Source organism: Canis lupus, chromosome 6 (genome assembly GCF_048164855.1).
Source record: "Canis lupus baileyi chromosome 6, mCanLup2.hap1, whole genome shotgun sequence".
NCBI lineage: Eukaryota > Metazoa > Chordata > Mammalia > Carnivora > Canidae > Canis > Canis lupus.
The window spans coordinates 78,807,822-78,831,826 of NC_132843.1; the positions used below are offsets into that span (position 1 = coordinate 78,807,822).

Sequence of the window (24,005 nt, forward strand, 5' to 3'; positions counted from 1 at the left end):
TGAAGGAAGATATAACATCTTGATTTCAGATCTCCGGAAATAAGATATTGTGGAGATCTTAAAATATATATCCTCTTGATTTCGTATCTATGGAAATAAGAAACTGGAAACTTACTTTGAATAGCTGCAGATTCAGCCAGAGAGGTGGGCAATCTCTGGGCCTTCCAAACTGGGTTATCTTTAGGATAGTCCATGTCTGTAGCTTAAGTGTCAACCATTCGCTCTGGACGTGTCTACTGAGTCTCCAGGTTGTGCGGGGCACCGTACTAAGCCCAGGAAACGGGGGAAGACCCACAGAAAGACATCAGGCATAGCTCTTGTCGTCCAGCAGCTTACAGTGTGGCAAGAAGATAAGACTTGCACGCAAATAACTAAAATTACAAGTCAGCAAATAATCAGAGCCATATGAGCAGCGAGGTAAATTCCATGAAATTACGTCGCGTTGGAAGGGCCTGAGCGTAAATGGCATCTGGTAGTTGCAGGGAGTTTGGGTGGTCTGCTCATCGGTCTTGGTTCATGGCTCGGGCAGAGGTCAGTTATTCAGTAGATTTGAGTGCTGCCAGTTAAGGACCAAGCGCTAAAGACCCTACGGAGTCCCTGATGCCACAGACAGATCCAAAGCACAGACAGCAGAGGAGAGGGTAAGACAGGGGAGAGGGATGATGGGTCCGGAGAATGGAAGGTGAGGCAAGACCCTGAGCACCCACAGCATCAAATGCTCAGTGCTCTTTACCTTAAGACACAGGACGTGTCGAAGAAATCCTTGAAAGGTACCTTTGGGTTTTGAGTTAAGAAAAAGTATTTTAGAAGCCAAGGCAGAGGGCTTGTGATACAACGCATGTCCACAGTCATTACATTTTTCAGAAAGTATTCTACTGCTCCTTGGACTAAAAACAAAACAAAACAAAAAATCGAGTCTGTGCAGCATTTCAACAACCTCACAGCTTTCTTCAATAACTGTTCCTACAAATACTTTCTGACAGCTTTCATTTGTTGCCCTGCTATTGCAGAACCCTGAAAAATATATTATGTCTCATGTCAGTTATAAAAATAACACCACAAATTATAACCAAAACAAAATTACCCGGTAATTATCATTTAGATGTCCATTTGAATCCTTTTCAGAGTTACTGTTACTTTAGTCTGCTATTATGAGCCAGACAATTTAATACAAGGCACACTAGAGGGGTTTATTTAAATCTTACTCCTTTACCATGTGCTACAATAATATCTGAAATCTACCTTTCTGAGCACTCTGTGAGTGCCTTAATCTCAAGAGCACTTCTAAATACATTCAATACTTACAGCCTTACGTTTGACAAAAATAGGCATGGTAAACATGTGGTGTCAATTATGGGAAAAAACCGAACAAAGGTTAGAGGAATAAGAACAGAGCTCACACTTTCTTTTAACTTGTTAATGTCTCTGACCCTTTTGTACAAAAAAAAAAAAAAAAAAAAAATCACTTTAATCAACATTATATGCATTTCATTCTGGCCTTACCATTTAACAGCCTGTAAAAAATGTTTGGCTATCAATTATACACATCAAGTTGATATGCTGCAGGACTGGGGGTCATTTATGCTTGCAATTAAACCTGAGAGGGCTTGAGGAGACCCACATGGTTAGCAAGCCTTCTCTCTCTGCCCCACTCAGCCTCTTTGAAACTGCCAGTGATGAGGACGCTTCACTAAACTTACCCAAGACCTCTTTTCTCATCCTAGGAATTGAAAAGCCATGATCATAAGTATCGTGAGTTTCAAAGCTAGGGCCTTCTTTTCCAGTTTTGCACTATTCCCTCTCCCATTGTATTCACAAGCCATAGTTACACACACACACACACACACACACAGATGTTAGTCAAATAAATTTAAAAATTGATTCTTGACTTGCTTTGAGTTTCATCTGAAGCCAAAACAGTCATCCCAGTCTAACTATGGCCACGGATGTCTACAGGGCTGGAGTATGACATAGGGCAGCACACGTAAGTGCCCCATTTATAATCACGAGCCAGAGGAGGATGCACCAGAGGCCACATCACTGCTTACATCCTCTTCATCTTATAGGAAAGGTGATGGAATGTGCAATCTAAAATGACAAGAAGAGATTCTCAATTGAGTGGCCTTAAAATGGTGTGGCTTCAGACCCAACTCAACAGCTCAAAGTCTATGTTAAAAATGCACGAACGGAAGGAAAACTACCTTATATCCAGCAGTGTGCTAATTGATATTTTAAACAATGTTCATCCAAAGGCCAGGCTGGAGCTCCAAAGCAGATCAATATTTTACTTCTTTTATTGAACGTCATGAAGTCTTCCCTTCCCATCCTTCTCTCCAACCTCAGACTCAGATAAGAGGACCCATCCATCGGATTTCAAAGCAGATTTTAAAAGACACTCCTTCAACATTCCTTCATTCATTCAGCAAAGGTTTACTGAGTGTCTACCATGTATAAACACATGGTGGTTGGTGCTGGGGGATTTATTACTAATATATTTTGAATATATCCTGTATGTTGGAGTCAAATTCATCTTGATATGATACAGTACCTAATCCCAAAGGAACTCCCCCTTAGATTAGACAGTTCTAGAAATTAGGAAAAAATTACTCTGAATGCCAATTAGGAGCAGCCATCCAATCTCCAACTTACAGGAGGTGGGGGGGGGAGTGGTAAGAGAAGCTCTTGATGTTCTCAAGCATGTAAAGATCAAAATTACACTAAATTGACTAGTAAAGGACAATTTTCAAACGCCATGGCTTGGCTGATGCACAGAACATTAATGTCTGGAGACTGCTGGCTGTAAGGAGCATCTGTTTTAATTGCTGCATTTTTTTACCATAACATTGACTCTGTGGTCTCTTCCTCTTTGTGTTAGCTTGTTATAATAAATAGTGGTGTGTATAGCAAGGGAAGGAGAGGAACATATAGAGATATCTTAGTGTTCTACTTTTTTATGATGTTAGCACCTTTGGCTTTGCTCCTAAAAGCATTTTTGTTCTCATGCTTGTTTTCAACATATTAATCTAATGAATAAACCATTTTTATTAGAGGGCTTTATATTGATGAATTGGAAATACTACTTCCCATCTGTAAGTCTAATTGTGTATACCCTATGAAGGTAAATGGCCGCATAGATCGATTTGCTATTAAAAATGGGTGTTTTGTTTATTTTAAGGGAGTTTTAAAGAATCATTTCTCTTATGGATTCAATTGTTTTTTTAAATATTTTTTTTAAATGCCAACAGAGAGGAATCTAATTGTCTCGTACAGTTATAATCTCCCAGTAATATCCTCATGGGCTTAAAATAGGTCTATATATCCCCCCAAAATGTTGAAGTAAATGAGAAAAACCAGCTCACAGATAAATTAGCATATCTATTCTCCAATTTAATACCATTTTTTTGATGTTCAAAATAGCTGAGATACCATAAAAGTTTAACCTCCAAACAAAATGTAGTCACAAATCCATTGATCAGATTTTATTACAAATAGTAATCCAAGGTTTCATGCAAAAAAAAAAAAAAAAAAAGATTGCAAATTGCCTACAAGTGAACTTGGAATATTTTATCTGTTTTTAAAAAGAGCTAAAAGGAATGAAGTCTAGGAGTCACTTTAAACACCTGAAAATATGTGGTCATTGAAACAAGGAAGTTTCTGGATTCTTCTTTCCACTCCAGGAGAGTTGGAGCATATGCCTGAGTTATTACAATGCATTGATCTGACTCCAACCTGAAGTTACTAAGGTTTTATAAGGCTGCAATAAAGCTTTCTTTGCATTAACCAGCCAAGCACATAAACATTTTAATGAACTGTTTTTACATGGTTCATTGGGCAGCTACCAGGCTACTATAATACAAATCACCTCTCCGCCACATCCAGCTTTCTCATGATGGTTGTACTTTTTCAGTTTACCAAATGCAAATTGAATATCATGGCTATGGAGCTTAATCAAATACTTGACTATTCGAGCATGAGAAATTCTCAGCCTGGAATTTGCTGTATTCGGAGACAGTCACTCAAAGGACTGAATCACAGAGAATTTCAACTCTTAAGCTTCCAGAACAAAAGTGAAATTTATCATGAAAGTCATGGAGGCCACTAAAAAATAAGCCCCTCAAAGTCACCACTCTGTTGAAATGGTTTAAGGCAATGAATGACAGTATTACCATGAGGAGCAAGTAGCTGAATCACCATTAATCATGAAGAGATGGGATCCCCAAACTGATATTTCTCTTAGTGACCCAAAGACTGGAATGAATTATTGAACTCAATACCGATGCAGATCAAATCTCCTCGGAATAATTAAGTATCATTACTGACAAACATTTGTGTGCATTCTAGTCAACACTTAAAGTAACACTAAATTATTAAATATTTATTATTTCTTCTGAGAGCTTTATGACACTATTTTTAAGATTAACCCAACACATAATTTAATAATGAATGCAAATTATAAATGAATATTTAACAAACCATACCACATTTTATGTCTTAACATTTCTTCTGCCACTGATATGACTGAATGAGAAATGGCCACATGATGAATTGTCCTGCTGCCTAATGCCCCAGTGAAAACAAGGTGTTTTCACCTTGATGTGGCCTTTAAAATAAATTAATTTGTTAACATTTAAAAATGCAGTGTAACAGATGACATAAAACATTTATAAGACAGTTTATGAACCAACCAACCATGTTCTAATCCAATAATATTTATTAAAACATTTTATTTGGCTAATCATTTCATGGTCAAGATTTGGAAATGTTTGTTTTTCAAGTTGAGTCAAGGATTTAAACGCTACTAATGGTACCATAAAGATGTTATATGGTGTTAATATAACCCGAGTATTAAAAATATAATGAATTTGCTATTTATGAACCATAAAGTTTTACCTTACCCCCAGAATAAATTTTATATCATTACAGACCTATTAATACACCCTCTCTGTTTTTGCTCCTCCTAATTCCATCTACTACCTTCCCTAAGATATATTTGCAAGCCAAATTTATAAATATATGAAGATAAATCAGATTGATTTTTTTTTTTACTCTGGAAAATATGTTTGTATTGAGCACAGAGTAGGAAGTGGTTCTTTTTCACTTTAAATTTTATGGTTATCACCTTAGTGTTTCTGAATTAGCCAGGAACCGCTGCATATATTAAGAAGACATGGGTCAGATAAGCAAATTCCCTGTAGGAGAAGTTTCAGCTCCTCCGCTAAATTAAAACCTTGAAGGAGGGCTTTCTGTTATTGAAAAATTAAAGGATCTCAGACTTCAACTATGCATACCATTGGATGCTATGATTCAGGGACTATAACACAGAGGAAATCCTAGTTATTAAAATGTTTATGCATATAAACATATTTGCCAGTAAAACATTGGCAACAACCCCAAAATATGAGCTATGGGGTAACTCTGGGCCACCTCCTGGACAGAATATTATACATCCATTAAAAACCTTGTCTGTGGAGGTGCCTGGCTCCGTCGGTAGAGTGTAAGACTCCTGATCTCAGGGTCGTGAGTTCGAGCCCCATGTTGGGTATAGAGATTACTTAGAAATAAAATCTTTAAAACAAACAAGACCTTGTCTCTGTATCATATTTAAGACCGTTGCAAGTGCTATGCATAAAATAGAATGCTAAGTGGGGGAAAGGCAGGATGCAAAATTGAGTCTGGTGCCTGAGCAGAACTATATCAAAGTAAAACAAAATCCTAAAATAAGAAAATTACACTACAGGCAGAAAGTATGAGCAGTTACTTTTATTTATTTTTTCATCAAGAAATAATGTAAGTAGTATGTGAAGTCTTTAAAACAAAATATTTTCTTTAATGAAGTAAGGAGTTTGGGGCACATGGGTGGCTCGGTCAGTTAAGTGTTGGGACTCTTGATTTTGGCTCAGGTCATGATCTCAGGGTCATGAGATCAAGCCCTCGGCAGGCTCTGCTCTGGGCATGAGCCCGCTTGAAATTCTCTCCCCCGCCCCCGCTCATGAGCATGTGCTTGCTTTCTTTCTTAATGAAATAAAAGATGATAAAATAATAAAATTCAGTAAGGAGTTTGAATTAATACTGCTAGTTGATATGTATCTTCCTTCTCCTTCCCCAGTATTTGGAAATAATCTGGACTTAGTCATGGTGTTTATATGTTACTGCTCTGAGTTCTTTCATTATTATTACTATTTTTAAAGATTTTATTTATTTATTCATGAAAGACACACAGAGAGAGGCAGAGACAAGGGGCAGAGGGAGAAGCAGGCTCCCTGCGGGACTTGATTCCAGGACCCTGGGGTCACGCCCCAAGCTGAAGGCAGCCGCTCAACCCCTGAGCCTCCCACTGCCCCTTAGTTCATTATTATTATACATAATCATCATTTGTCCCAAAACAAGTCACTCTAATACAGAGGATGGTAGATTAGTTGGAAAGATGTCATAATAAGGATCTTAATTGCCTTGAAATTGTTTGTTTTAAAGATTTTATTTATTCATGAGAGACACAGAGAGAGAGGCAGAGACACAAGCAGAGGGAGAAGCAAGCTCCATGCAGGGAGCCCGACGTGGAACTCGATCCCGGGTCTCCAGGATCAGGCCCTAGGCTGAAGGCAGATGCTCAACCGCTGAGCCACCAGGCGTCCCCAACCCTGAAACTGTTAATATCAAGACCACATTCACTGACCATTTGGTTCTTCCTTTTCTGTAGCCGCTCTTTACTGCCTTTCCGCCCTCACTCCAGATCTTTTTCATTTTTTTCTGCAAAGCTCAGGGCTGGAACTGCGGTTCCAAGTGATTTTTCAACTTACGTCATCTTTCTTCAAGGCTTTTCTCAGGTTCACCCCATCCGTATGTACGATAAAGGTTTCCCTCAGCTTAAACAGGAACGGACAGAGTGGGGGCTGAAGGGAAGGAAGGATCCAGGTATTTCTCAGAGTTGTCTTCCTTTTTTTTTGTAGGTGGCTGTTTTATTTAAGTCCAGGATAGTTAACACAGTGTCCTATCAGTTTCGGGTGTACAATACAGTGACGCAGCACTTCCGGACATCACCCACTGCTCATCACAAGTGCACTCCTTAATCTCCATCCTCTATTTATCCATTCCCCCTGACTCTGCCCGCCTCTCAGAGTTTCCTTACACAGGAGACAGGAGACGCAGATGCTTGCTGTGCTGGTGAACTTTTAGAACCACCGCACTGTTCGGGCTCTGAGTAAATATAAAGGCAACAGAGACTTTGGGGGATTCTTGTGAAGATTCAGGGAGGCGAGACAGGCAAAGCACTCAGTGCAAGGCTGGCTGCCTAGTACGTGCTCAGTACGTTTCAGCCAGCACCTTCTGCGCAACCACTACCCGGCTGCAGCAGCTGCAGTTTTCTTCTTGCCAGCAGGATCAAAAAGGCAATCCCAGGCTCATCCCCAAGTGCTCGAGTTTTTGCTGATTCTTTATACCGTCAATTTATTTTCTCTTTAAAGTTCAAACCACTTTAACAATGGAATTCCGCACCTTAAAAAGCAGGCTAACGAGCAGATTTTAACAAGTACAATTCCCAAAGGTTGGGTCCTTTTTCCAGAAGTGTTTATAAAGTGGGTAAGCAAAGGCAATAGATAAAAATCAGAACAAAATATCTGTTCTCATTATATTTAGGAAGACCCAGGGCTAGGTCTACTCATGACTTGGATAGTCAGAGGTCTGGATGACATCCAGCTCCCTCCCTCTCTCCCTCAAGAGAAGGAGCACCACGTGTGTATCAGAAGTGCTGCATCTTGGTCTTACTTGCTGCGCTTCGGTAACCGCACCTGATCTCCTGGTGTTACGACCTCCTGAGGTTTCTCATCCAGGATTTGTGTCTCACCTCGCTGTAGAGCCACACGGGAACCAGGGCAAGGTTTGGCAAAAGAGATTTCCCTGTGAATGCCTGCCCTAGGGAACTCATCAAGTTCAAAGTGGGCACAGGGCCCAGCAGAGGGGGGCCTAGGTCTGTCCGCCCTCAGTTGTGGAAGTCACCCCAGGACGGTGTCGATCCCCGATGTGAGGGCCGGATTGAACACACGTTTCTTGGCTGTCTCAGAAGCCACCTAGGGAGTGGAAATGGGAAGCAAACTCAGCACCCCCGCCCCTGCCACCCCACCCTCCAGCCCATCAGCAAACTTTCTGAGCGTTTTTCACCTATCCTTGAATGTGGCCATCCCCTCTTATAGTCAGCCTGGAGCACGTATAAAGAGGAAGCCACCAACTCGTATAAAAAGCCTTTATAAGCATCTTTACAGTTGCCTCTCTCCTTCCAAGCCCACTCCCAGCTCACCCCCTGGGGTGGTGGCCACACGCTTGCTGCCCTATAAACATCAAACATCTTCCACTTGTGATTTTTATGCCAAATCATAACGGCGATCGGAACGCTCGAGTACTCTGTTTCGTTCTAGATGTTGCCTCGCCTCCTCTAACCTGTATTCAGTGATGGTTTTTTTGTTTTTCCGAGTAAGAGGAAGAAGAGAGGAGGACCGTCACATGCATACCGCAGGGCCCTGGGCAAGGGCACAGTGAGTGTCACCTGGAGACTCGGTTCCTTTGGCTCTTGGACAGCGGGTCCACAGGCAAAGCACCGCACGGCCGCTCCGAAGCAGCAGCAGTGCACGAGCTCTGCCTTTCTACGTGTAACTCCAGGAGCAGGGAGACACAAAACCAATTCCCCCCAGAGGTACAGACAAAGAAGAGCACCCTCCCAGAGGAGCCTGATGATAAGTGGCCGCGGAGAGCATCACTGTGATCAGTCAGAGAGGCAGGCGAGTTATTAGCTTAGCCCTGAACCTCCTACTTAATGTAGGACCAGTGGTGATGGTTAACAGACCCTAGCTGCGGTGACAAGCCTGGGACCTGCTCGAGGAAATCCAATTGAAAAGCAGCCAAGAGGAACAACAAGCTAGAAACAGATGTTCCAGCTACCAGGATGTGCGCGCATTTAACCTGAATATGGGGTTGGGGTGGATAGGAGGATTCGTGTCTAAATATAGTGATTTCACCTCTTCCCCCACATAGATATTGTCAAGTTCAATTTTAGCCATCCACATTAGTTTTGCCAAAATTTTCAGCAATTTCTTTAAAATAAGAAGATGTCAAAATCATAACAGCTATTAAGGGAATTCAGGGTATGTGATTTATCTGCCAAGTTTTACTAAAACATTTCAGCTAAATCACACATCCTTAAATTCCAGTCTCCTAGTAATTGGAAATTATCTTTAAACAAGAAAAAAAAAAAAGCTGCCCCAATGAAATTCAAACAGTTCATGTAATTATTGGATGTCATGTTACCACTTGGGTAAAACTCACATTAAGAGAGTTCTATTTTCAGCAGTCCTCTTTAGCCACTTCTGGTTACTAAATAGGGGAGTTTATGTTGATAGAGGGGTGATCACCGTGCAGAAAGTAGAGCCCAAGCTTGACAAAATCGGTTAATTAGATTTGAACGAGAGTTGAGTCCTCTGAACCATGGCAATATGTCATGTACATTAGGAAGCATTCTCCTTCATGTCAACGCAGTTCTGGTTTTCTCTAATGGGCTTTATAAGAGGAGAGAGACCATCTCTCTGTTGATTTTTCTGAAGAAAAAAAATCAATACTCGCAGTAGATTTTAAGCAGATCTAATGTAGCACAGCAATATGGTCATATGAAGATAAACATACGTAAAGGATTCTAAAATGTGAATTAATGCATGCCACACTAAGGCCAGATCTTACCCCAAATTCACGTTGTCATGTGTATCTAAGGCCAAGAGTAGCTACGGACTGTGTTCTCCAGCAGCACTTCATTTTTTATTGGTCGGTTTTAATCTGGTACATTTTTGGGGTCACCGAATTCTTATTTGCTTTAGAATGCCCGATTATATCATCCTGTAAAGGAGAAAAGAACGTGAGCCGTCGTTCTGTGTGGAAATTTATTGAAGGTATTTATGAAGAGGGTGATCCTGAGGAATGCAAGCTTTTAAAATCCAAGAACAGCAGCAAAAATAAATTAATCAGGAATTCATCACTAATTTATACATGAATCACAAGGAAGGTAAAATGGTTCAGTAAATTATGGATTTACAAATAAACTTGATTCTAGGGCCTTGAAAAAAAAAAACTTTGATTGGAATATAGATCCATTTTTCCTGAAATACAATTTTTACTTCAACTTCAGAGAAAAGGGACATTAAAAACCAAACCCCCTCTATGAAAATTCAAGGGGAACTGTTTTCTGATAACAGAAGAAATCGATGGCAATGGTTCACGGGACCCATCTGCTCTCCACAAACTCAGGGGTGGGACCCGTCTATCGTGTTTCCAACTCATTCTCATGAATTCTAAATTGTCAACACCTAAGGTTAATGATACCTGTCTTTTTGCTGTCATAAACAGTTAGGGCGGTTTAGCAAGAGATAAATCATCCTCAACAGAGGGTTGTGCTATTGTTCTCTTCAAACAAAGGAAAAAGCTTATTTCTATATAAATCTTAGACACTGTTGTAAGAGAATAGACTTATTTTCTTTCTTTTATACTCCAATGAAATTCTTAGTCTACAACACATTTCTTTCTTGATCTGGAACATCATTTAAAAAAAAAAAAGTTTGGAGAGTAATAATGAAGAGTTTCTATGCATGATGGATCACTCTAATCTCCAAATACGCACTGATTTTTTTTGCACAGTAGGAAAGCCAACCATCCTTTCGATCATGAGATAACCAGTGCCGTGATCTGAAACATCCTCCATTCAATCGCGGACCATACTTTTAGCTATTAAATAAATACACAGTGATGAAGAGGGGTTGGGGGGGATAAGAACGTTACCAAGAACAGCCAACAAGTTCATCTGGCAATAACTGCATATGAACAAAAATTTCTTTTAGTGAAAAATATCAAAGAAAATACACACTACTTTTTTCACCCTTCCAAATCTTAAATAATTTGGAAAATTATTGGAAATATAATTGGAACTATATTGGAAATATTGGAAATATAAAAAAATAATTTGGAAAATATGCCGCATATAATTCAGCAAGCACACTACTAATTTGAGAATGCAGTCATTAACACTATCCTGTAAGGTCGGACGTATTTTGTGTTGTATGTTTTTCATATGCACGAAGTATACATATAATATTAGGGTAATAAACATATCAGGTACTCCCTTATTATTTCATTTAAATGAAATAAGGCCAAGAGCTTAGCAACCAAATAACACAACGTGCTTAGAGAGGACTTTACAATTTTAATAGAGAATGTCCTCGAGTGAGGCACAGTGGTGACACAGCCAGAGATGGTGGCAGTGGTCATGCTACGAATATGTTGTAATGAAAAATATATCACACCCTAAGAAGTTTGCCAAAAATAGCAAATGAAAACGTACCTATGATAAGATGAATGGCTTTTCCCCTACGAGCCCTCCACTCAGCTCTCCCTGCCACACACACCCACCCCCCTACCCCTCTGGGGCGCTCTATTATCAGTATGGCACAGATGCTTAACCAGCTCCGTGAACTAGTAGCCTGCCTCTTCTCCTTGGCCCAGCCCTCCGCACACCAACACGCGGACTTAGCCACACGCACATCACAAGTTCTTCCAATCCACGTCTTTGCCTTACATGTTTCCATCCTTGCCAGACATGGGGACAAAAAGTTTATTTGCTGCCTAATCTTAGCCAGCAAACAAAACCCAGCTCTTTGGGTGGCTGCCTAAGCCTGTATTGCTGGGTTCACACGTTTTTGTTTTTCAGGATGACGTAAATCAAAGAGTGTTACCAACTCATTTTGCAAACAGGTAAGCCAAGTTCCAGAGCAGTGACCCATGCCCAGCGCCACAAAGCTGGCCAGTGACAAGGCTGGATCAGAATCCAGGGCTCTGTGTGTCTCCTGCTTCACTCAGTCTTCTTTTTGTCACCTCTGGCCTCAAGGAGTTGGTTGGCCTGGGTGGAAGTGGCAGTTATGAGGTTTTAACAGATTTCCTTTCTGCGGCCCAAAGTCCCCACCCCGTGAATACCTCATGTGGCAGCTTTACGGTGGGAGTTAGCAAGTCCAGGGTGCAGTCGTGTCTCAAGCAGCTGGAGTCTCCATTTCTGGGTGTGTTCTACAAAAGGCAAACCAGTAACTATTGCATTATATTCCACAATGACTCAATGGCAACTCATTCAGCCCACGAAGATTTATGGAGCCCCCAGCAGTGCTAGGCGCTGGGGTAAGGACACAGGGCCAACCAGCTAGCCTTGGTCACTGGCTGAGGCAGAGAAGTGAACTGACCACCATTCAATCTGCCAGAGATCAGCTGCTATGGAAGTAGGGGCACCTGACCCGGGCTAGGGGTCCAGCGAGGCCTCCTGGAGGGAGCTGAGCTAACGGCTTGGAAGGGTGCATGGGAATCAGCCACAGGGTATTACTATGCATAGTAGGAATATTCTTTCATTCTTTTCACCTCATTTTATTCTCATCATGATACTCCTGAAGGGTAGGCAGGACAGGCATTGATTTCACTTAAAAAAACAAATCCAGGCTAAACAGAATAATGGGCTTAAGGGTGGCCAGTAGTACAGCTGGGCGGGGAGCCAGGTGCATGATGAGCTCCCAGGAGCATGTTCTTTCTACGAGTCTACATTCTCCTAAAGCATCTTGAGAGCTGGAGCCACTTCTCACCGAAAACAACAGGGATGGGGGCACTTGGGTGGCTTAGTCGGTTGAGCATCCGACTTCTGGTTTCAGCTCAGGTCGTGACCTCAGGGTCATGGGACGGAGCCCCATGTCGGCCTCTGTGCTCAGGATGGAGTCTGCTTGAGGTTCTCTCTCTCCTTCTCCCTCTGTCCATCCCTCCTCTCACGAGGCATGTACTCTCTCTCTCTCAATACATACATACATGAATAAATGCAATCTTTAAAAAAACAAATCTGGGATGAGGGTCCACCTCCACACTCCAGAGCCCACTTTCCTGTGTTCTTGGTCTACTTGGAGAGATGGCATCCTAGTTGGTACAAAGGAGCCGACTTACAGCCAAATCGTGTCCCGCCAGGCCTCAGAGAAGGTGACCCTGCCCAAGAAGGACCCCAGGCCAGATCTAGGATCTCAGTGCCTGCAAAGCTGCCCACCCCGCCCCCCGCCCCCACCAGAGGGCAACCTGCAAACCAGAGCCGCCCAACAGCTCAGGGCCCTGTACTGAGCCACTTCTGGAGGCTCTATCTGCTGGTTCGCTCCCTTTTCTTTTTCCCCTTGGCCTTCCCCACCCTAAATGCATAGCCTAAAAACCCCCTTTGCTTCCCCATTCCCTCCACAACACACACACACACACACACACACACACACACACACATTTCTAGCCTTCACCCCACTTCCCATCTCTTGTGGTGATTCTAAGCCACTCCACGGTCATCCTTTAGGTCAGGAGTTACCACGGCATTTCCAGAAACTAGAAGGCACTGCCGATGCCGAGACGCTACATGTGCTGTTCATTTCAGCCCTAGGGGAATACTTTTGCATTTTTTCTCTTATTTGGAGCTTTTCAACCAGTAAGCCTAATACTTTTGATTTCTATGTGTATCATCATAAAATACCCACTGTCCAAAAGTCTTTCTATGTTATGGGCTGTTTATCCCTCTCCTTTTACAGTTTTCTGCATTTTCCAAAAGTTCTATGATGATATGTTGTTTTTAAAAACATGGGGGGGGGGGAGCTTAAAATATTCAAGTATTCCCACATAGGAATATATTATTATTATTAAGAATTTTCTGTAAGTGGTAGCTATGCATGTCTGGTTTTTCTTTATTTCACTAGAATTCACATGTATTGCTTTTGGACGTGTACACTGAGGCCAATCCTAGACAATTTTTGAGTGATGAGGAGCAGCTCCAAAATAGTAAACATAATGAGTGCCTATAGGGTGAAAGCATTTTTAGAAAACCCATTAAGAAGCAAAGATAGAAAAAACAGATAGAAACGGTGCCTACCTTTCCCACCAGTCTCCACCTTCATTGGATGTTGGCAACCCGTGGACTCCAGCCCTCACGGACCATGTCTTTAAAGTCCACACTATTGTCTGCATTACCTATACAGATACAACACCTACTATTCCTGAAATGGTCTAAGAAATATGGGAAACAAAGACTTTTTTTTTTTCCCCCCAAAGACTGTTATGTCAAAATGTATTTGTCTATTCTCCCACTGGTTTATTTCATGCTGTGTAGACTACTACATTTTTCATAGTTGAGAGAGCCAGAAACAAAGAAAGAGAAATTATGGTCAAATTATGGCATCATACCATTAACGTGCAGCGATAGTTGCTGCTAGTGTACGATTACTACTTTTCATATGATTTTCACTTTTCATCCTCTTGTAAAATGCTGTGAATTTACTGCTGAGCCTGTGTACTGCTACTCTCCTAAAGAGAAAATTACTTCTTTTAGAGGATCTGCTTGCACAAGCGTAAAATCTTTGCAGCTCTCGGGAGCTGCAAGAGAACCACATCGGACTTTAATATGCTGAGCTGGCTCTTTTGAGTTACCTGTTCAGAGAACTTTGGGCAGGGGTTTTTGCAGCATGTCGCTTTCTTTACGTTTTTGTCCACTCACATCCTCGAGTGTCTTACCGAGTACCTCCTAAATGCAGTTGACCTTCCCAGATGCCGTGAGGGACACCCAGATGACTCACATAGGGTCCTTGCAATAGAGAAGCTTGTCAGCTCACTGGGGATGGGGCAGAGAAAAGCCACAACTAATGAGCGGGCAGGAAGGACATTCCAAGCAGAGGAATGGACAAGCGCAAAGACCCCGAGGAAGACATGAGCATGAAGGTCAAACGTGCTAGAAAGGAGGAGAGAGGAGAATGGAGAAGTGGGAGCAGGTGAGATCTTGTAAGAGAGGGGCACTTGAATTTTATCCTGAGTATGATGAGAAGCCATTTGAAAGCTTTGAGCAAGGGAATGAGGATATCTGACCTTGTTTTTTGTTTTAACGATCCCTCCAGCTCTGAGAAGGATAGGTCATAGGCGGCTAAGAGAGAAGCAAGGTCTGCAGAGGTGGAGGCTAGAGAAGATGGTGGCCCGGACTAGGGTGGGTGGCCATGCGAAGGGCACTGAGACTCCCAGAGACAGAAGTCAGAGCAGAGAGAACCAGGCTGTTCACCCACCAACAGCGCCCTGGATTATTCGGAGGCATTCTGGAAGGGCCCCGTATATACACAATGAATGAGCGCATGGCTGGCTGAGGAGAATCGCTCCCTGGAATAACTCCCACATTGGAGATGAGGAAACCCATTCTAGGCTCAAGGGTCTCTGAGAGGCCACATTGATTTTAGACTTACCTAGATCAGCTCCACCTGACAATCTTTTCTTCCACCTCGAGATTTTCACGTGTCCCAACAGATGTGCTCCGTGGCTCCAAAAGAGAATGACTTCTGGCCGAGGGAGATCAAGGAAGCCAATTAATATCAGAGCCAAAATCCCCCATTCACTAGCATCCTCTAAAAGTAGCAATAATTGGGGCTTTTGTGTGCTTCCGAGAAAGTTCTACGATGCATTTAAAGATCGTTGTGGTAGTTGTCTGTTCTTAAAATGTTTGTTGAAATACAAAAACTGTCAGCATCGGTGCTTCTCAACCCTGGCTGCATATAGCAGGTGCTTGAGGAGCTTTTAAAATATACTCTCGCCCAGGCCCCACCCCAGGCAGATGCCATCAGAATCTCCGGCATGAGGCCCAGGCAGCCATCGGTTTTTAAAAGCTCCCAGGTGATTGTCATGTGCGTCAGAAGCACTGCCCTAGGTGAAGTGAGTCACTTTCCTATCTGCCCTTCACCACAGGACATGAGCAATCCTGTGGACAGGCTACCGATGACACAACGTTCAGCCTCCTTCATGAGGTTGACACGCACCCTCCCCTCCTGAGCACTTGCAAAAACTGCTCGCAAAGCTTAGGATACAAATACATTAATCAACTTTAGGCCTAGGAGTGGGCAGACAGCCCAAACCTCTGGGAATCCTGCCTCCCCTGTGCCTTCCCTCCTTCCTTCCTTTTCCTCCTGCTCCTTCTCTTCTTCTCATCCTGGTTGTCTTTCCACTCTCTCCCAGCAGGCCTCCGGGACACCTGCTGTGACATCGCAGACAAGGCCAGCTACCCTGGAGGCTTGCGGCTGCAGACCTCTGACCTGAAGAGGAGGTCTGGATAGAAAGTAAAGCTTCTCAAGAGGCCAGAGCATATATAAAAGTCTTGCTTTGCTGAATATGTGCTTTGCTGCTTTGAAAGCAAGTCTGGCAGTTCTTTAGAAGGTTAAACATGGGAGTTATCATATGGCCCAGCAATTCCACTCATAGATAGATTGATGATAGATAGATGATAGATTTAGATTGATAGATTGATAGATCTTTGTATCTATACAAACACACACACATATATGAGAAATAAAAGTGTACCTGCACAGAAACATGTATACCAATATACATAGCAGCAATATTCATAAGAGCCAAAAAAGTGGAAACAATTCAATGTCCCTCAGCAGGTGAATGGATAAATAAAATGTGGTCTAAGCATTCCGTGGGATGCCGTTCTTCCCTGAAAGGAAGGGGGTACCGACACATGCACAATTTGGGTGAATAGACAACACTAAGTGAGAGAAGCCAGGAACAAGATGCCACGTATTGTCTGATTCTACTCACGTGAAATATGCAGAAGACGTGCATCCACAGAGGCGGAGAGAAGCTGGTGATGGCCAGGCCGGGGGGCGGGCGCTCCCCGGTCGGCCCTTTTGGGGCGATGAAAACATTCTGGTTCCGTGGTGACGGCTGCACAGCTCTGCGGATCCGCTGTAGGAACAGGGACGTGTGTCTAAGTGGGCCGACTCTATGCCGTGTGCATCATCTCAATAAAACGGTTAGAAATAAAAATAGTGTACTTCGACAGGGGCAAGCTGTGAGTGCTAAGACGACCATGCTTTTATTTTGTATTTAAGGATTTTATTTATTCCTTTTTTTTTAAGATTTATTCATTCATGAGAGACACAGAGGCAGAGACATAGGCAGAGGGAGAAGCAGGCTCCATGCTGGGAGCCCGACGTGGGACTCATCCCAGGTCTCCAGGGTCACGCCCTGGGCCAAAGGCAGGCGCTAAACCTCTGAGCCACCCATAAATAGGGATCCCTATTTATTTATTCTGAGACACAGAGAGAGAGGCCGAGCCCCAGGCCGAGGGAGGCGCAGGCCCCACGCAGGAGCCCGATGGGGGCTCGATCCGGGACCCGGGTCACAGCCTGGGCCGCAGAGAGACGCTCCACGCAGCCCCCCGCGCTCACGACCATGTGTCTAAACCGCCATGTAGACCCCCAGGGAGTGTCCCTATTCTCCGTAGAATATTCTAGCCCGAGAGGCCGTCTGCTGCACCGGGGGCCGGGGGAGGGGGGGGTACCCACTGCGCCCGCCCTGAGCTCCCGGCCCAGGCGCCCTCCATCCCCGCCACCACCGTCCGCTCCCAGTCCCGCCACTGTCCTGTCCGCCGCCTCGCCTCGCGCCCAAGTACACGAGGGCGAGGGCGCCGGCTTTTCCACGAGAGCTGGGAGGCCGACCCCGCAGGCCCCCCAGCCCACCGCCCCCCCCCAGCTCCCCTGCATCCCAGCCCACTCCCACCCGAGCCCCCAGGCATCCCAGCACCTCCCCCAGCATCACCCCCAGCCCCCCGGCATCCCAGCACCCCCCCCAAACCCCCCGGCATCCCAGGCCATGCCCCCCAGCATCCCAGCCCACCCCCCCCAGCCCCAGGCATCCCAGCCCCCATCCCCAGAGCCCCTGGCATTCCAGCCCACCCCTGCCCCCAGAGCCCCCAGCATCCCAGCATGCCCCCCCAGAGCCCCAAGCATCCCAGCCCCCCCTCCCCAGAGCCCCCCCGGCATCCCAGCACACACCCCCCGGAGCCCCCAGGCATCCCAGCCAACCCCCCCAGCCCCCAGGCATCCCAGCCCACACCCCCAGAGCCCCCAGGCATCCCAGCGCCCCCCCAACCCCCAGGCATCCCAGCCCCACAGGGACCAAGCCCACCCCTTCTGCTCCCTCTCCATCCGCCAACACCCCCGGCTGGAGGGAAGGGGCTGCTCACAGAGCACAGCTGCTGGGGCCACCGGGACCCCAGGCGGCAGGTGCCCGGCGCCCCTCCCTCCCTCAGGGCATCTTACCCTTCAGTCCTTTACGGTGCTGTTCCCATCCCGGGGTTTCCAGAAACATGGGCCGCTGGGAGGGCGGCTGGGGTCACAGAGCAGAGAGTGACAGGCGGTGAAGGCCAGTGAGCAGCGCTCCAGAGCAGCCCTTTACAGCCCAGGATCCCCTTGTGGAACCTTCTGTGCTTCCGCAGATTTCTGACCCAGGTGAGTCTGATCAAATCAGGAGCGCCGTGACCCCCAGGTCCACGTACACCTGGGGGAGCAACAGAGCAAATGCGTTTTCAGATTTGCGTCCCTAGGGAGCCGCCTCGTTCAAATTAAGGGGAACGCGCAGGCTTCTTGCAGAAACTCAGGGAGGAATGATCCTTATTTAAAAGCTATCTGTTAAAAAATAAATAAGTAAATAAAATAAAAGCTATCTGTTCACACGAGTCTTGAGTTAGCCATCTAGTAAACTTTGTCAACAATTCTCTGGAGGTGTGGTACGCTTTGTTTATATTTAGAGTGAGCCGGTGCCAACCAGGGGGTAATTAGGCATCCAGAAAATTACAGGACTACGTGTGGCATGCGGCGTATATCCCTACCTACCTACGTACTCATCTTCGAGCACACATGTGCCTATAGGAAATAGAAATGCATTTTTTTTTCTTGCAAGTTACTGGTATGTTTAAAGTTCAAAGTTGATTGACACATGCTTTCACTTAATGAAGGTAATTACAAAGAATAACAACTCCGAACAGATCTGCTCAGTGTAACAATCCCGTCCTGCGTGTAGACTACGTGGAGAGCTGTCAGATGGGTAGTTTTGCCACCAATCACGCATCCACACGTTTGTAAGACAAGAAACAGATTAATAAGCACCAACACTTTCCTCTAAACACTTGTTAAGAATCAAAGCTGCTGGCACTGAAGGAAATGACACAACGGTGGGAGCTTTCTCTGCCCAGCCTCCAAAAAATAACCCTGCGGGACTCACAGGAAGGACAAGAGTGCAGGCAGCCCTCCTGCGATGGGTGGTGTCTGCGAGGAAGACAGGATCACACTGACCCCCTTTTACTAGCACTGTTAGCCTCACACTGTGCATGGATCACTGGATCGCTGCTTTAACTAAAAAACAAACAAACAAAAAAAACCCTCTACTGAAACCACTAGATAAGCAACGGTCCAAACAGAAAGGCTTTTTTTCTGCTTCAGATCCTTAGCACTTGTTGCGTACCTACTATCCGATCGAGACACGTTTAGCTCAAAATCAGGTGGTATCAGGGATGACTGATCATATATTCAGATGTAGATCATTACCCAGGCCTCGTGTGGGAAACGTGAATACATATGGAAAAGGTCTGTGATTACAATTACACCGTTCTAACTTCAAACACCGGGATTATGAAAGAGGGCTCCACTCTATTTAGTTTTATCCTGCCAAACATGTTGGGTAGATGAATGTCGTACCTAAAATACCGGCGTGGATTTTCCGCTTGACTTTTTACTACCGCGTATAAATAGTAGGTAAGATGAAAATGAATAGACGAAGAGCATTGAAACAATCAAAATTGTATATAACATGAACTCTGTTACTATATAGTAATTGTGAGGCCTCTTATTCCAAAGCTGGTTAGGATTTAGGGTCATGTTTTTTATAGCAAGGGGGCATAGAATTATAGCCAGTCAGTTATATGATCTCAGCCCAGTCATTAATGTAACATGACTGTGTTTGCTTTTGCGTAATGACATGAGGCATTTACAAGACACTGCTGACATCCCAGATAATGGCAAAATAAATAAATAGTGGAAGTTTAAGACAAAAAGCTCTTCAGTCAGGTTGCTTTCAGGGATCTGCATTTTATATCTAAATGTAGAGAAAGTTTTGATTCCATATGTAGCAGTTGAAAATGTGTATTTAAAAATTACCTTCCTCCCCTGGAAAACACAGTTCTGTAATCCTGCTTTAACGAGAGAGTTGGTCCATGGGTCTTCCGATGTCCGGCAGAGAAATCGCCCGCTGGTTTTGTGTCGAGGAGCCTCAGGAGGGCTGTGGAGGCTTGAGGTGCCTCTAGTAACGGCCTATGGTAATAGCATGAAACTCAACTGACAAGAGTTTCTTTGAAAATGTTTGGATTTCTTAGTTTTGCTTGTATCCCTGAAACTGCTCTAAAAAGGGGTCAAGAATTCCAACGCCCTTCAATGTCCGTTGTGCGGTTCCCATCACTGACTTGGAGACGCCTCATTAAGACCTGTTTGGGAACCATGATAACCAGTATCGCTGCGTCTTCTCCTGCTTCGGACGTCAGGGGGACGACTTCCTTCTTCAGAGTGAACGAGTCCGCGTCACGGGCTGTGGCCTTGGAAACCAGGCTGGCCCAGACAGTCGCCGAGTCTGAGAAGCCAGCTTTCCCATTTCAGATCAGAGACTTACAAGAGCACGGGAGCCGGAGGACACCTTACAGGTTGTCATGTGGTTCCCCCTCATTTAAAAAAAAATTTTTTTAATTTTTTTTTTTTTAAACAGAAATCGTATTGCTAGGATGTGGTGGACAGGAAACGGCGCGAGGACTCTGCAGGCCTGGGTCCGATCTGACTACAGTGCTCTCGTCCGTCAACCTCTGTCAGTCTCAGTGTTGCCCTCTCGCAGATGCAGATCTGAGTCCGCAGCCGCCGTGGCAGGAGCCCACGTGTCCTGGAGCCCACGCCCCGCGCGTCGGGTGCAAGCGGCCCCACTGCTCACGCGGCTTGCCCTGGACATCTCCTCAGCCAGGGAATCTTCGGGAGGTGAGCGGTGACCCTTTTGAGACTATTGAAAATGAAAGCGTGCCCCTGAATCCCTGTGTTGAGGGTGACTTGAGGGCCTGTTGCCATGTAATGGGTCACCCGATTATTACTACCCCGCTACCTGTGGGAATAATGCCCCACTGCTGCAGTGGATGGATTAGCTCAGAGGCCGAGTCACGCCTGGCGGTTCACTCTCTGCGTGGGGCTCCCCTGCCTGTCACCTTTATTAAACATCTCAGGAAGAGACATAATGTCCCACTGTCCCCTACTAAGCACGCACCTGGCTTTTGCACACGGCTAGCTTTCCCCGTGTGCCCTACGCTAGAGCACGTGTACCCCCTTCACTCCCGGGGAAGCCGGGAGGAGCGACTAAGGTAACACACGCATCTGGCCAAACTCTCAGAGTCAGCTGCTTCCAGGGCATCTTGGCATCTGAGCAAATAATTTACAAAAATTCCATAGAAAGGAGGTGCTCTACAGGCTCCCCGGGAACGTGATGGGGCTGGGAGAGTGAAGAGGCCCAGCTGTGACAGCTGGGAGCAGGAGCTGCCACCCATCTGTTTCCCTGCTTCTCACAACGTCATTAATCAACCCCAAGCCCAGCGGGGTCCAAGCAACCTCACTCCACCGCTCAGAACCCGACTGGCAGCCTGGAATCTCCTGGAAACTGTGTCCTGTGAAGGACATCTCAGAGGTGCCTTAAGAAATTCACTGTATTAAGAATATTGAAAATGGGGGAAGGGCGGCATTCCAGGAAGGAAGAATAGGACGGTAGCAGGCCTCCTCCAAATTCCCACACATAGGTCCCCTACCATTTGCTAAGACGTTTGAATTAGGCCATTGCCCTTGAAATTTGCCGTTGCTCAGTGAGACCTACTACTGGCTAAACCTAACTAACCATGGTGGGGAAATGCATGCATTTTGCAAATTAAAAAATACTCCCTAGAAATATACTGAAATTTGTAGCTATTGAAGCTGAGTGCCTCCATCAGGCTGCCCTGGGCTCACGCCAGCCGGGAAGGAGAACTCACTGCCTCTGCACCATTGCAGAGATAACAGCCTCTGATGGCTCACGGGGGTTTGCTAAGCAGCGGGAGTGGTAAGCCACCATTCAGTGAGTGTGCACTCTGTGCCGGACATTTAAAAAAGAATCAACTCATTGACAATCACCCTATAAACTATTATTACTATTATTTCATGCGTAGATGACATTTTGTAGTGCTTTTTTTTCTTTGGAGAGCAAGAGAGAGAGAACACGTGTGCACACATGTGGTGAAGATGGGCAGAGGGAGAGAGAGAATCTTAGGTAGGCTCCTCACCCAGCCCAGCCCTGTTGGAGCCCAACGTGGGGCTTGATCTCAGGAGCCTGAGATCATGACCTGAGCCGAAATTGAGTCAGACGCTTAACCAACTGAGGCATTCAGGTGCCCGTGGTGCATTTTTAAGTGCAATTTCAAATTCCTGATATTTAACAACTTGACTAAAGGGATGAGCTCATAATTGAAAATGCAAAAGCCTCTAGGGGGAAGACCGTAAGTAATTTTATCTGACTCTTATTTATGTATGTATGAGTTCATGGACTCTTTATCTAGTAGGGAAAGAGAGAAGGAAAGGCAGAGCTGACTCCAAAGAAAGCAAAAGATACGTGGAGGTCTAGAAGTGGGTGCCGCCGGGCGAGTGGTAACCAAGGGGAAGGCGCCTGCATTTTACCCCCGGGGGCCCCTGCCCCAACGCTGGTCAGCCCAGGTCTCCCGTCCCTGGCTGAGGCCAGGATATGGAGGCAAGATCGCTCACTCACCTCCCAATGGAAGGACAGCTTCCCAAATTTTATTTTTATTTTTTATTTTTCAGCTTCCAAAATTTTAGAGTATTGCAAACCATCCAATATTTTGCTCAGAAAACAGTGGAGCTGACACGGACTGTAAGACAATAGCCATAAGCGAGTAGGACATTGTCTAAAGAAAAAATCTTCACATAGTCAACACAGTTACAACATCACATAATTTTATGTACCCCTAAGAAAGAACAAAACCAGACAGTTAAACTGGGTTGTATCGTCGCTGTTTGATGTATTCTGACTCCAGATATGGTAAGATGTTACGACGCAAGCATCCCAGAACCAGTAAGAGGCTATCTCTAAACCGAGAGCATAAAATAATGATTCGTCTTCTGTCTTGAAGTTTGAAATTATCAGATATACGTATCTACTCGGCCAGCTGCTTGTCTTCAAGCTCTGTGGCATCCCCGCCTCTTGCTGTGTTTGTGGTCTTCGGCCTCCCGCTCCCCCCGCAGACCCCCATAAGCCCTCGCCTGTCCATGTCACCGCTATGTCAAAGTTGTCTATGAAAACAGCTTTCTCATCGTCCCCAGGGGTCCCTCCGCATGTAACCCACTCAGCTGCGCCCACTATACTGACCTTTATAAAGGGCCCTCCTTCCCCAGCCCCAGTCCTTCTCCAAATCCTTCTCTGGGCCTATAACCACCCTTCTCTGAGTAAAATAACGGGACCTCCAGGAGTGAGGTAAAGTCCTCAAAACTGCCGGATGATTAGAGCACCGTGTCCTAGAGCAGTCGTTTCACGGGATGGGAAGTTGTTTGTGACATTTTTTGTTTTCACTAAAACACACATGATAGAGTAGAACTGTAAACCACTTGAGTTTTAAAGATCGAGTTCGGAGGAACAGCCTTATTTCAGGTTAGTGCTCCCTTCTGCTGTTTGGGTAGAAGGTTCCAGAAGCTGTAGCCTACAGGATCAGCCCAAAAGTCCCACCACCTTTCCTGTCTCCTCTCCCTTCCTTTATTCCTGAGTGCCAATTCCTCTCCTGCCAAATACCTTCTCACCATCTTCCCCAGATACCCAGCTTTGCTTCCTTCCTATGACAGTCATCTGACCTCGACCATCGCATTTCCTCTCGTCTGCTTTCCAGACCTAATGACGCCTTAAAGACCAGGTCAGCTACCACCGACTACCTCAGCGCTGCCTTCCGGGCCCGCAGGAGCCCAGTGTTCTTCTTGCCCAAAAACCCTTACTGCCATCCTGTGGATAGGGGTCGGCAGGCTACAGCCTATGGTCACAGCCCGCTTGCTGGCTGCTGGTGACCGCAG

The 24,005-nt window shown here is 45.2% G+C and overlaps 2 long non-coding RNA genes across 4 annotated transcripts in view; one reads left to right on the plus strand and one right to left on the minus strand.

Moving 5' to 3' along the window:
• The window catches only part of LOC140635970 (uncharacterized), a 63,177-nt gene extending 46,379 nt beyond the window's left edge, over positions 1 to 16,798 (plus strand). The window contains exons 4-5 of the long non-coding RNA XR_012033347.1: positions 11,735 to 11,778; positions 16,060 to 16,798. This is a non-coding gene — a long non-coding RNA (uncharacterized lncRNA). The remainder of the gene's footprint in view (positions 1 to 11,734; positions 11,779 to 16,059) is intronic.
• On the minus strand, positions 5,743 to 15,740 carry LOC140635971 (uncharacterized). Of its 3 annotated transcripts, XR_012033350.1 has the most exons (6): positions 15,297 to 15,740; positions 13,946 to 14,043; positions 11,998 to 12,084; positions 9,721 to 9,873; positions 9,313 to 9,581; positions 5,743 to 8,063 (listed from the first exon to the last, which is right to left on the minus strand). It is a non-coding gene; the product is annotated as an uncharacterized lncRNA (long non-coding RNA). The 3 variants fall into 3 exon arrangements; XR_012033348.1 differs by lacking the exon at positions 9,313 to 9,581 and having other exon boundaries at positions 15,297 to 15,737; XR_012033349.1 differs by lacking the exons at positions 9,313 to 9,581; positions 13,946 to 14,043 and having other exon boundaries at positions 15,297 to 15,733.
• Positions 16,799 to 24,005: the final 7,207 nt, after the last annotated feature.